Consider the following 14,011-nt stretch of genomic DNA (forward strand, 5'->3'; position numbering starts at 1 on the left):
CAGCTCGATTGGATGACGGGAAGTGGGTTAAAAAACGACCGAAAGATTTGCACGGTCGTAAGCAAGCAAGTGAACTTAATATAAATTTAATAAAAGTGATGAGAGAGAAAGTGATGAGATAAAGAGAAGCATCTGCAGATGTTGCACGCACGATATTCCGTGGCAAATATCATTATCCGCGAAATTTGCCGTTTGCAAGCATCTCCGGAACATATCGCTCGCGAATAACGAGGGAATTATGTACTTGCTACACAATTCAAGTCCATACGAAAGAGAGAGCGAGGGGCCGTAGTGATATCACCAATATCACGCCCATATATATTTTTATGTCAATTCAAGGTCGCCACTGTTGTGCCTTGACGGAGCACCTGGCAACGCTTTTAAAGAGTCTTTAATCTCAATGAAACTCCAACGGTGTCGGTCGGGCAGCCCAGGTACATATCTACAAAAGCTCCTTGTTTTCCCATTAAATTGGTGACGATACACGAAACAATAATCTATATTGACCCACTTGACAATTGAAAAATAATAATAAAAATGAAAATAGTTTGAAAATAAATATTCCAGTGAACAAAACCTGTGGTATCCCATGTTAAAGTAGCTCCCCGATGGAGTATTTCCTCACTTCCATTGCTGGCCCTGAGCCAGTTGTGGGAATATGTAGTGGAACTTCCCACATCATAGTACTCATTTTATCGACTCCGGATGGCCGATGGGTTGACCAGAATTTGAACTCTTACCCCTCCAATCGCTGCGCTCTGAACCACAACACCACCCAGGCGGATATCCTTTCCAGAAGGGGGGGGGGGGGTGAGGAGGAAAGGAAATTTGAAATAAATCCTCATTGCACCCTAAAGGAATGCTACGTTCCTCTGAGGTCCAACAGGACATGTCTGAAAATCCTACATGATCGCTTTGTTAGGGGGCAATGGTTAGGGGGTGGTCGTGGAGACAGGCAAGGTGGGGCCTGTAGCAGCAGCAGCAGCAGCAATGAGCATTTCCACAAGCATGGGCTTTCCTCTTCTTCTTCTTCTTCTTCCTCCTAGCGTTGTTCCCGCTGTGGCGCAGGGTCCGCTTTTCGGCATTGTCTTTCCTGAACTTCCTAAATTTATCTCGTGCAAGGCCACAGGATGTCGAGAAGTTTTGCCCTTCTTTGCCCTCCCCATCCCACCCCTGCTCGCCTTTACCTCCTTCCCTTCCCCCGGATTTCAAAGCGAGGCGCAGAGGCAGACTGGGCGGCTAGCGAATGGCTGATGCCAGCAAAATGTATTTCTGGTCTGCTCGCGAGCACCGGCAAAAATCGACGGGAAATAATCTCGCGGAGACGAGACGGGAGACGAGACGAGACGGGCAGGGCGGCTGGAGGGTCTGGGGTGAGGCGCGCGTGCGACACGGGCTGGCTACGCACGAGCCCGGCTGGATCTGATAATCCGCGATTGCATTATCACATGAATTAGGCATTTAACAATTGAGCCCCCCCCCCCCCCGCCTAGCAATCCCCCAGCAATGCGAAGCATCGTCTTAATTTTGGGAGTGCAGTTCAGTTCAGGAATAATTAGATTAAAAAAACTTTGAACTGGCGTTTTGTACGATTTGTCATTTTGCACAGGTGTGTTCGCTCCATTTGCCCACGCATAACGTCGGTGTGCGATTTGAATATAATTTGCATACATCGTAAATGGACAAAAACTCCCATGCACATATCATGAGCACATTAGTCAATCGGGATTAATTGTGGAGACTAATGCCCGTTTGTCCAGGCCAGGTGCAGTCACATTGTGGCCACAGGGACAGCTGCGACTGAGGGTGCCCTTTCAAATGTCTGAGATGAAAGTCGCGTATTGCTTGGAAAGCACGCGGACACATCCCGGCATAGAGGACGCTATATCAAAAACAAATAATAATCTTCTTTATATTTAGCATATTCATACATATGCAAATCAAACTCCCATGGCAAAGCCAGCGAGGGATGGTCACCATCCAACAAATGAATCGATAAATGGCCTTACATTGTTAATATATAAAACAGAGGACTGCAGTGGCGTTGTGCATTCAAGTGTGCGACTTAATGCTTCGACCAAGATGCACGATCCTTGCGAAGTCTTCCGTAGTCTACTTCAGCAAAGTCTTCTGCATCGCACATGGAGTCTTTCCGACTTTAAATATTCCCACCGCGGCAAAACAAAACAGCCTCCCTCTACCTGTTCCACAGCCGAACCTTATACCCTGTAGGCAATGCTAACCAGACCACGCCTCCTTGTCAATTGGACCAGGGAGTGGGGGAGTGTGGCCTGATGTGATTGTTCCACTTATAGCCCAACACGCAAAACGCACAAACACAAAGTGCCGCGCACGCCGGCGCGGTCACAATCATCCGTGGAGCCTCCCCACGTGCCCACTCCTATTCCCACAGCCATGGACGCTCCTGCAAACAAAGGTACAGATAAAGATCCCCCGTATAGCCCGGGCAGACTGTTTAGGCAAGTGCTGTTTGCGAGAACCTATGAAGGCCCGCAGAGCACGCGACGGGGTGAGTGGCTAGCACCACACCCGACCGCCTTTGTCTCCCTCTCCCCAGTGGCAATGTTTACACACTGCACCAGGTACTCATGAGGCCAAGTCGACCTAGGGTAGGCCCAGGGCCGGTTCAAATACTCCTCACTTGGTGTTGGCCGTGAGCGGGAATTGAACTCGGGTCACGGGGTTCATAGCGCAAAAACACACACATACACGCACGCTTAGTGCTGCGAATTTTCTGAAACCTGCCCATCACGCGACAAACAAGCAGCCTTCATTCGTCTCACCAGGCAGTCCGATGCGTCAAAAATAACGACAGCCCATTCTCAATCCATTGCTGTAAATGGGCCTCCCCCTCCACCCAACATGCCGTCAGTCAGCCATGGGGGGTTGTTTGACCATACTTCAACAGGCTGGTTTGTGTGCGTTCGTTCAGGAGGGAGATTCTGGACCAGTTCAGATAATCACTCACCACCGATGTTAGCCCTAGCAGGAAATGAAACTGAGATTGCTCGGTTCATTGCCCAGTGTGCTAACCGCTGAATCACCACTTGCGGCTCATGCAATAGTTATTGAATTGTGTTAACGCTGCCGAGTGACATTCATAAATGCATTAAACTATGAAGCACATCCTCTTATCTTAAAACCGATTATTCATCCTTCCTGTAATCTGCACACACCAAGTGGGCCTTATTAAACCGAGCCTGGTGTGGATAAGACACGTTAACCAAGAAGTATCGCAAAGTTTATTCCTATAATAAAGACGGAGCACAAATTACTTGGAAGAGATGTCCAGAAATCACAGCCTTCTTCCCTGCGCTTTCGTGCCAATGAGAGAGATTTCGAAGTGGTAAATTCACCCTATTATTGCATGCGTTTATCCTTGCTTTGCCACTCGCAGAAAATGAGTGAAAGGCAGATATAAAGTACAAATAACAGGAACCACCTATTACACCCCTACACATAAAATAGCATGCGAGGATTTTAACTGGAATAAAATGGTACGTGTTACTACTCACGGCAATGGCTGTTATGAGCACCCCTTCCACCTCCACCAGCCACACGTGACTTTACAAGAACAGGACCACCGAGGGAAGCCCAGTGGTCATTCCATGAGTGACAAGCCCAATCCCTGCCACGGTAAAAAGCGTAATTTCAACCACCGGCTCCGTGACCTTCAGCGGAGTTACCGAGCCTACCCCAGTCGCTGAGGAATTGTTGCAGGCAAGTTAGGCAAGAGGCGGTGGCTACCAATGAAGGAGCGCGATCTTTCGGCGGGGGGGTGGGGGGGACGTTAACCCCCCTCCCTCCCACAAGGTCACGGGATCGCCACGAGTCTCAGGTGGAGGGAGCGGTCGCGGGGTGTTTACGAGAGGCCCGCTTGACGCCTCGACAAAAAGCGAGGGGGGGGCGGCTCACGCAGCCCAAGCTCTGGTGGAGAAAGGCGACGTGTACCTATGGGACGACGGGCAGCCGAGGCTGGGATGGCACAAGGAGGTAATTTGTCTTGCGAGCGGATCGTATCCCGTTTCATCGCGCCCAGTATGGCTCGGAAATAGTTGCAAGCACGTATTAGTATTCCTACCCGCACCCACCCCACCCCACACACGTTTCCCACATTGTAAATATGGACACTTGTGTCCCAGCTGGTTTAAGATAATGTGGGATTCATGTTTTGGGAGCCAAGCGTGCATGGCCGCATCGCTCTCGGGCCGACTGCAGCTGCTGCCACAACTTGGTGTCATTTCCACAACTGCTCAGCAATTATCGCAGCAGGTTACCAAGAGGATGCGAAACAAAATCATTGTTCTTCTTGGTTCTTTCGGTAAAGTCACGTAGAAGGGAAGTAAGTTTCGGCTACAACGCAAGCAGCCGTCTTCACCTGAAGACGGCTGCTTGCGTTGTAGCCGAAACGTCGTGAGAATTATTTTATTTTATTATGTTTTATTTTTATTATTTTATTACTTCCCTTCTACGTGACTTTACCGAAAGAACCAAGAAGATGAATCCCTGCAGTCACGAAAGCTTTAAATCGAAAAACAAAATCATTGTTGTGCATCATCAAGAGAGGCATCGTGTTCCCCAATGGCACGGCCAATTATTTTTTTGGTCGATTTACGTGGAACTATTCATTCCACATTTCCACAGGAAAGAGAGGTAGTGAATATCAATTGCATCTCACCTGATGAAATAAAAAGGATGCCGATTTCTAACGCTCATGAGTTTAAATAATAGAAGTAAATTGTTGAACAATCTCATTACATCTTCTTGGTTCTTTCGGAAAAAGTCACGTAGAATGGAAATAATAAAATAATAAAAATAAAACATACAATAATATTATTTGATTTTATTATTTTATTTTCTATTATTTTATTATGTTTTATTTTTATTATTTTATTATTTCCATTCTACGTGACTTTACCGAAAGAACCAAGAAGATGAATCCCTGCAGTCACGAAAGCTTTACATCGAAATCTCATTACACCCCTCGGACAACAATTTCGCCGGACAGCAGTGGGGTAACTGTTGGAGGCACACAACTAGAGGACACGGCAGGGCCTTGTATACGTCTGGACGCGAACGAGGATTTAAAAAACACAAATTAGAAAATAAGGAGGCAAATCAAACGCATGTTGGAGTCGTTTTGGGAAATCTAATACCGACTCTAATCACCCAGGAATGACCTTAACGCTCGTGACGTCACTCGACAGCGACCAGCCCCCCCCCCCCCATGGTCAGGTGACGTCCTCAAATGCATAACCCTCCCCACTCCTCATTAATGAGCGGGTGACGTCACTCAATACAGAGTACTCCCCCCCCCCCCCCCCATAATCATGAGCAAGTGACGTCACTCCACATCGACCAGCCCCCCTCATTAATAATCATTGAAAGGTGACGTCCTCCAAATGGACACCCCACCCCCCATATTCTTAGGTTTTTTCCGATAAAGTCACGTAGGTAAAACATCAAAATTAATGAAAATAAAATAAAAATCACGACGTTTCGGAGGCAACACAAGTCTCCGTCATCAGGTGGGACCGTCACAGCCGGATTAGCTGCATCAAGTGAGGCAATGATTCAAGATGTAATCCCTTAAAAATAATTAGCGGATGACGTCACTCGCCATGGGGGGGGGGGGCGAGGCGCCTCCTCCCCCCTCCTCGGCGTCAACTCACAACCCTCACTACAAAGGCAGAACCCTCACGTCACGCGATCTCCGTAACGCTACTGAGACATAGAAGTAAAAAGGACGTCATGATGAACAAGGGATTATAACCTTAAAATGAAATAGGTCTGTGTCACCGCGCCCTTACAAACTGCACACGCATTCATGCAATGAATATTACGTCGTGGTCCGCTTTTCGCTTGCCAGTTTCAGATTTACAGCGTCGCGCCCATTACAGGACTTCTTTCGCACCGTACATATCCAACCGTGCGAATGGGAGGTGCTCCGCAAAAAAAAAACTCGTTCGTCAGCCCATCGAACACGTGTTCTGCAGCGGCACGGTCGTTCCAAAACAGCTTAGGGTCTAAAAATAGCGGCAGCAGCAGCAGCCTCGATGCGATACACGGCGTACACCAGGATCACGTGTTCACTCCTCCCCACGCCGGTCACAGGCGGTGGTCGCGTATACAGCAAACGTCGTGATGTTGTAGGCAAATTGTCGGCATATATTACGAGTGCGTAAGATAAATAAGCGTAACGCTAAAAAGGTCACGCGCAGCGAGTTCACGAAATAAAATCAAAATATTTCTATGGAAGGGACGCAACTGGAAAAACGCATCACAACTCCCGTGTACCTACGAGGGAGAGTTTACTGCAGGTTGACCGGGATGACAATGGTGAAATTAAGAGGCAAACCGGTAACCATGCAACTTTGCGCCGACGTTGGCCAAACAGTAAAGCATGTTTAGGGGGGAAGCGAGGGTAGATTGGGCGAGTTTTTGAAAATTTTACTTGGAGCATGCAAAGCCACACTACCCCACTGTGCATTTAAATAAAAACACGATTTCAATTCGTGCCGATGAATTAAATCTCATTGTACAAGTACAAAGAGAAAACAACTGATTATGAAGTAGCCGGCTGGCTAACAGACTAACACATGGACTTGCTGACAAGAACAGAGACGGGTCAACAGATGGTCAGACAAGAGATCGGTTATTTCGACGACCACTTGTGTTGCGATCGAAAACTCGTGATTTGTTCGATTTTATTTCTAACTACCAAAGAGTAAAGAGACCGACAGACACGGATTACCGACAGGCAGCTACACAGACTGAACGGACACACGCAGGTAGTTTCACACACACGTGACCGATTTTTTTTTGTTGTTTAAACTCGGTACCTTCACCAAGTCACGCGTTTGCAACTTTAAATTAATTGGTGCACACACACACTCGGGGTGTAAACACCACGACCGCACACTCACAGCTCTTGATCTTTATACAACACAGCACGGGAGGGTGGGGGGGTCCCCGGTGTGGCCTCAATTCTCTCCCAGCGCGTCCCCACCACCCCAACCACCGCTCCACCCCGTCCAATGAGCCATCACCACCGCACACGCGCACACCTCAAAAACGGAATTATCCAACCCCCCCCAACCCAACCCCGGCTTGCGCTTGTCACTCAAAGTGGTCAATCGGAATGCGTCGCTCGAGATCACATGTAGCCAGCCGCGCGGCCACTCCTGCCCCCAGTACTGGAATGGATTCGCTCGCGATCGCAAGAGGACACCGCGAGCCGTGCTACCCACACGCCGCCGTGAGTTCGCGCTGCGGCCACGACGTCCGCGAACGGACGCGGTTCGCGTGTGTCGCCAAATCCACCGCATCGACCAGGCATCTTCCGCTATCCACCGTTAGACACCTGATAATAAGTATAACCCGTAAAAACGAAGTTTTTCACTATAAATCCTTTATATGCGTGGCGGCTAGAGTCCTCTCGTCCTCTGGCTTGAGATGGCTGCCACCTATGGGTCAGATGATTGCATGGCAGCATTAAGCAATTGGTAATTAAATATAATATTTTTGTCCTAAAAAGTGTTAAATTTTGGAAAAACATTTTCACGAACATTAATTGTCACGCACAACGAGTCTGTGTGGAAAATGTCAGCTCGATTGGATCACGGGAAGTGGGTTAAAAACGACCGAAAGATTTGCACGGTCCTAAGCAAGCAAGTGAACTTAATATAAAGGATTTAAAAACACGACCCGCTGTTCGCTCCCGTCGAGATGTTTTTCCGTTAATGGACCTGTTGAGATTGCATGGAACTCCTAACAAGGCTGCATTCACTTTAACGGAGCTCGATTTTGTTAACGGACCTGTTGAGATGTCAGACATCTGCTAACACGACTGCTGTCGACTACTATCGATTACCTCGAAGGTTTTGGTTCGGGTAATTGCAATCGTGACAATGCAATGGAGTTTAATTGTTCGTGAACGCGAGTGGCTTATTTTTGACCGATAGTTAATTAAGATGACTGCAATAAAACGTATGTATAAAGAGTAAAGGTGGGTTGCTTGAATCCATACGTCTCTACAGTGGAGAATAGCAGTGACTTGAGTCGATCTCCATGAATGTGAATTGCTAACAGATCTCTGTGAAAGTGAATGGTGGTCAATTAAATCAACCGACTATTTTAAGAGCATTGTTTGTGATGATGTTAATGTCATGCACAACGGATAGTGGTCGATATAAGAATGCCTATTAACGTTAATGCAGTTGCTGTTGCCCGGGTTGGGTCACGTGTTGAGCATTTTTTTCTCTCTCTCTCTTTGAAGCACGACTCACCGCGGGCAATTTCACACGAGTTGAAATCAACTCCTGAGGTTGCCCTCGGCCAGTTTGTGCGTGGTAAACGTCTCGAGAGAAAATTCTCGACAACCCCGAAAACCGCACGTAATTCCAAGCGGCCGCAAAACGCTGGCATGTTAAAAAAATTAGTGGTTAAACAAAAAAATGCTGTGAATATCGCGTACTCCAGGTCGTCACGTATTTATTCCATTGCTCACATTTCTTTAAAATGTTAACATTCGGTAAGACGAAAAAGCTGGATATTATGGTCATGGGGCGTGGGACTGAAACCGCATCATTCTAATAATTATCACATGCAATGTGGCAATGCTACGTTAGATTACAAGCCGATGAACCGATTAATACATCGTACAAAAACCTTGGTCCTAGACCCAAGGAAGCCGATAGAAAAATCTGTTTTTAAATTATTGTATCCTTTGAAGAACGGTTTTTTTAGAATAGAATAGAAAAAAACTCACAAGACACTACGGTTTAGCGGTACAGATTCATGTCCTCTCACGAGCCCGAAGATCACAGGACCCGAGATCCTTCGCCACACGAACTCAAGAGAGGTGCAGAAAATTTTCTCCGCGTATTGTGATTATGTCTAACAATTACATTCTAAAGAGACGCCGCAAGTACAGCAATGCATCGTTTTTTTTTGTTGTATGCGTAAGCAAAAAAAAAGCACGGTGGGTTTCGCAGCTCATGTGCAGCTCTGGACGGGCAGAACGGAGGTCAACGTGGGTTACTGTGACAGACATTGGAATGGCACCGAGAGCTCAGTGACCCCAACGGCAGATGGCCAGATACTGTAGGATACTGTATAGAGCTGACCTCTGGGAGGTCAGACGCCGGACTGTGCAACAGCTGAGAAGTCGAGCAGAAGAAGGAAGTGCTTGCTTCGATGTAGGTGGCACCGGCGGTATCAGCCGTAACGACCTCTTCTTCCCCACGACCTTAACTTTTGTTGTGCATGCGTGAGCGTGGGTCAGACTGAAACAATGTACTTATCTTCGAAGAAAAGGCAGGGCCAAACAAAACGTTAGGAGGGCGTCTTGCCAAATGACTTCATGAGCCGATTAGATACCGCCCGAGTGTTCGGAAACGAAAATGTCACCTTCCACGCCCAGTCGGGCTCCGTAAAATTCCTGAACAGCCAACAGTAGCAGGAGTGGCCAGAGTCTGAAGAATTAGGGGTGGTGGGGTCTGGTACAGGCGGTGGGGGGTGGGGACCCCCAGCGTGACAACTTTTATTGTCCAGAAACAACAGCGCCGGTTGAGTAACGCGCCGTGCGGATCGATTGCCGCGCTGTGAAAATAAAAATCTAATTCGCCGTTTAAAACGGGCGTAGTGAGCGCGCAACGGCTTGCATGCACAGTACAATGGCTTGCATACACAGTACACGCAATTGGATGAAAACGGCTTGAGTTTCAGCTTAGGTGCAATTGAAAAAAAATGGCCCGACAAAAGCGAGTGGTACCACAATTAAAAAAAAAAGATATGCATTTCAAAGTGCATATTGTATTCTCTGCAAATTTAAGACCAAAAGATGAACTCAATGGTGGAGTGGAGGCACGGCGATTAGCACACTGCGCAATGAACCCGGCAACCCGAGGTCCATTCCCAGCCACGGCTAACAGAATCAGAAGTTTATTTCCCAAGTGAAACCCAAAGGTCTGTTCAAGTGGGATCCTGCTAGCACACATCATTGTCGAGTGCTACTCGAACCGGTCCTGGGCCGCCCACCCTTTACCATCATCAACCCGCAATGAGCAGGCATTGTGAAATATGGTTAAAATTTTGATGAAATCCAGAAATATCTAAGGAAAACCCCACACTCGTAAGAACTGGCTCCAAGTGACCTCCACATGTTTCCAGAGCTAAGGAAAGCAATTTTTTTTTCTGGCAACTGTAGTGCAACGTGTGCTGTGAACCGAGTGCTTTGAGAATCAAGACCGGGTGTAAGCCACGTGTTGGCCAATGTTCTTTTTCGTCGTATTTTGGCAATAACGTGCCAACCGTCTGCATTAACAACAATGGGGCCCAACCACCAAGGGTGATGCGTTGACCTTTCCATCTCGATGTGAACCCAGCTAAGTAAATAATAAGTATAACCAGTAAAAACTAAGTTTTTCACTATAAATCCTTTATATGCGTGGCGGCTCGAGTCCTCTCGTCCTCTGGCTTGAGATGGCTGCCACCTATGGGTCAGATGATTGCATTGCACCATTAAGCAATTGGTAACTAAATATAATGTTTTTGTCCTAAAAAGTGTAAAATTTTGGAAAAAAATTTTCACGAACATTAATTGTCACGCACAACGAGTCTGTGTGGAAAATGCCAGCTCAATTGGATCACGGGAAGTGGGTTAAAAAACGACCGAAATATTTGCACGGTCCTAAGCAAGCAAGCGAACTTAATATAAAGGATAAAAAGGGGTTCTCTCCCGGGCCAGGGAAGATGCTAGGAGATTGGTGGTGAGATGTTAACTAAAGCGCCTGGTATACAGGTGGTGGTGGGGTTCGATTCCGACTTGAAACTTGTATATTTGGAGTTTGCATGTTCTCCCCGTGGTCGCGTGGATTTTTCTCCTGGTCCTCCGGTTTTCCCTCCACATGTTAGAAACGTGCGTTTCGAGTATACTGCATTTGGCTGCTAAAAAATCCTACACAAGCCACTTCATTGGGCTATAATTTGTGGCCAGGCCGCTTCTGAAAAAAGCTTTATAACTCAGTGGGTGTTACCTGGTGAAATGAAATAAAACATTGTTTAGTTTTAGAATAGTGTCGCGTTTCATCAAGGTCACTCGCTGCAGTCTACGTCAGACGACTGCTCTTTCCATTTGCCCCGTGCACAACTCCCTCGTTAATGCCCTCCGACCAATGCGGATCGTAAAGCCCTCCGAGCAGCATCACGTGGCTATTTAATTTGTTATCCTCAATAATCTCTTCTCTGGCCAGGTGGCTCGGTGCTTGAGCGAGCGGCTCGCAACTAGGTCACGAATTCAGATCTTGGTTGGGGGGGTTAAATACCACTTTGTGAGGAAGTAAACATTGGCTGTACTATGCATATACTCACCCCCACCATAGGAATGTGGAATTGAAACCACGGACTCAGGGCTGTAAACAGGAGATGAGCACCATCTCCATGCTCATTTGAACACGGCACCAGTTTTGAATCGTTTACTTAACCAGCATTGACCCTTGAGATTGACATGACATTGCTAAGGAGATCTCAGGGCAGCCAGCGGTTTAACACCACAATCTTTAGACGTTAAAAAATTAACCCGTAAAAACAAAGTTTTTCACTATAAATCCTTTATATGCGTGGCGGCTAGAGTCCTCTCGTCCTCTGGCTTGAGATGGCTGCCACCTATGGGTCAGATGATTGTCTGCCAGCATTAAGCAATTGGTAATTAAATATTTTTAAAAATTTCCCTAAACAGAGTAAAATTTAGGAAAAAAATTTTCACGAAAATTAATTGTCACGCACAACGAGTCTGTGGAAAATGTCTGCTCGATTGGATCACGGGAAGTGGGTTAGAAAACGACCGAAAGATTTGCACGGTCGCAAGCAAGCAAGCACGCAAGCACGCAAGCAAGCGAACTTAATATAAAGGATTTGAAAAACACAAGTAACATTCATGAAAAATCTAATTCGGTGAAAGCGAGTAACCAAGTGGAGACCACTGCTCGGCACTTACCTTTGTAGCGACAGTTTTTTTCACCTTTTCGAAACGACTCTTATCAGGCGTGTGACCAATCCCAATATTAGACGACTGAATGGGATTACTCTTTTGGAATAACGTTTACACGAGCGGAGGCGAAGAGTTGATACTCCCCCCACCACTCCAGCAACCCCGAACCCTCGGAAGTTGAACTGGCAACAAGCGAAGGCGCTACCCAGGTGCCGTCCGTCTCTTTTTAAATCCTTTATATTAAGTTCGCTTGCTTGCTTGCGTGCTTACGACCGTGCAAATCTAGCGGTCGTTTAACCCACTTCCCGTGATCCAATCGAGCTGACATTTAGCACACAGACTCGTTGTGCGTGACAATTTATTTTCGTAAAAAAAAGAATTCCAAAATTTTCCACTTTTAGGAAAAAAAAAATTCATATTCAATTTAAAATACCAATGTGATAAAAATGAAACTCTTACTCAAGAAAAACAGAAATGAATAATAAAATAAAACCGATGTCTCGCATATAAAGGATTTATAGTGAAAAACTTAGTTTTTACGGGTTAATTTTTATTGGCGCGATTTTGTTTTTCCCATTTTTGTTGTTTTTGTTTTATCCCCGGTCGCGTGTTGGCAGACGCTCCTTTTCATCCGATGATGAGCAAACGCGTTGAAACGTCCCCAGGACAAAAGGGTGGAGGAAACCCACAGTGCGTCGTGAGGATGTGAACCTGGCCATTTCACCTTGTGACAAGTGCCATTGCCAGAAGCATCGTCTGCAATGTGTGAAGAATGCAGTAAAGCATACATTCAACATTTATAGGATTCATACTCTTAGTTTTTTCGGTAAAGTCACGTAAGTAAAAAATTTAATTAAAATTAATAAAAGTAATCATATAAATAAAATAATTTATTATTATTTCTTTTATTAATTTAAATTCATATTTCACCTACGTGACTTTACCGAAAAAACTAAGAGGATGAATCCTTGCAGTCACGAAAGCTTCAAATCTAGAATTTATAGGATTACTTTACATTTTTATAAACTTGTACACACGTATGCACTATTACCGTATTTTCCCGCATACGCATATACCCCGCAAAAATTGCGTTGTGTAAAACAAATTTCAGATAGCCCACACACCTCTATATACCCCGCATGCATTTATATATTTAACGTCGTTACCGCAGCTTAATGCCATCATATTAATACGAAGTTTACATTTGTAATACAGTCCACTATCAATTGTTAACATTAAAATCATAACGTGCACAAAGAAAACAAACTAACCGGAAACGAGTGAACTTCAAACAGTAAATAAGTAACAAAAGTAAGTATCCAATAAATAAGACATAACTCTTAATAATAATTAATATGATTATTTCTATTATTGTTATTATTTATTTATATGTCCTACGTGACTTTACCGAAAAAAACCTAAGAGTATGAATCCTTGCAGTCACGAAAGCTTCAAATCTAGAACACATAACTGGTAGATAAGTACAGTTTTAGCATTGGTAAATTGCGCACTGCGCAGATAATAGCGGCAACTACGGTAACGCCGTTGCCTCGCCCTCCCCACCTCTCTCTCTCCCCGCAGGGTCTTGTTTTGTTTGTAAAAAGTGGTATACCCCGCGGGTTATATGCGGTAAAATACGGTAAATACATGTAAAGAACATACAGCAACTTGCAACATTTTGACGAAGGCCATATTTAACAGGTGCTATAAACGGACAATATCCAGAATACAAAACAGCATTTGTGAAAGCTAACGTAGATGTATGTAGCCAAAACTGTAATCGGATTCAAAATAGATTGTTGGGTTAGGCCACGTACCGATCTTAACATGTAGGATTAATATGTTTTTTCTGCATCCTATGTCGAGGGGTTTCACCCTGGCATATCTGGCCAGATCATCTGCATGACTCAAACTAGAAAATAAGTTAATCGAGCAATCGTTAAATTAAATCTGAGACGACAACCCACAGGAGCAGTGAACGTTTCAACGAATCAGCGA

The 14,011-nt window shown here is 45.6% G+C and overlaps 1 protein-coding gene across 2 annotated transcripts in view; it reads left to right on the forward strand.

The window, feature by feature from the left end:
• The window catches only part of LOC133353087 (protein tyrosine phosphatase type IVA 1), an 80,354-nt gene that overhangs the window by 33,204 nt on the left and 33,139 nt on the right, over positions 1-14,011 (forward strand). The window contains exon 1 of one of the 2 annotated variants that reach the window (XM_061569206.1): positions 7,203-7,279. The exons of the other annotated variant lie outside the window; for it this stretch is intronic. The gene's annotated coding sequence lies outside the window, so the exon portion shown is untranslated. Of the gene's footprint in view, positions 1-7,202; positions 7,280-14,011 lie in introns of those variants that run through there. 2 annotated transcript variants of the gene reach the window in all.

Source organism: Lethenteron reissneri, chromosome 42 (assembly GCF_015708825.2).
Source record: "Lethenteron reissneri isolate LAM-NWPU_2019-01 chromosome 42, ASM1570882v1, whole genome shotgun sequence".
Taxonomy (NCBI): domain Eukaryota; kingdom Metazoa; phylum Chordata; class Hyperoartia; order Petromyzontiformes; family Petromyzontidae; genus Lethenteron; species Lethenteron reissneri.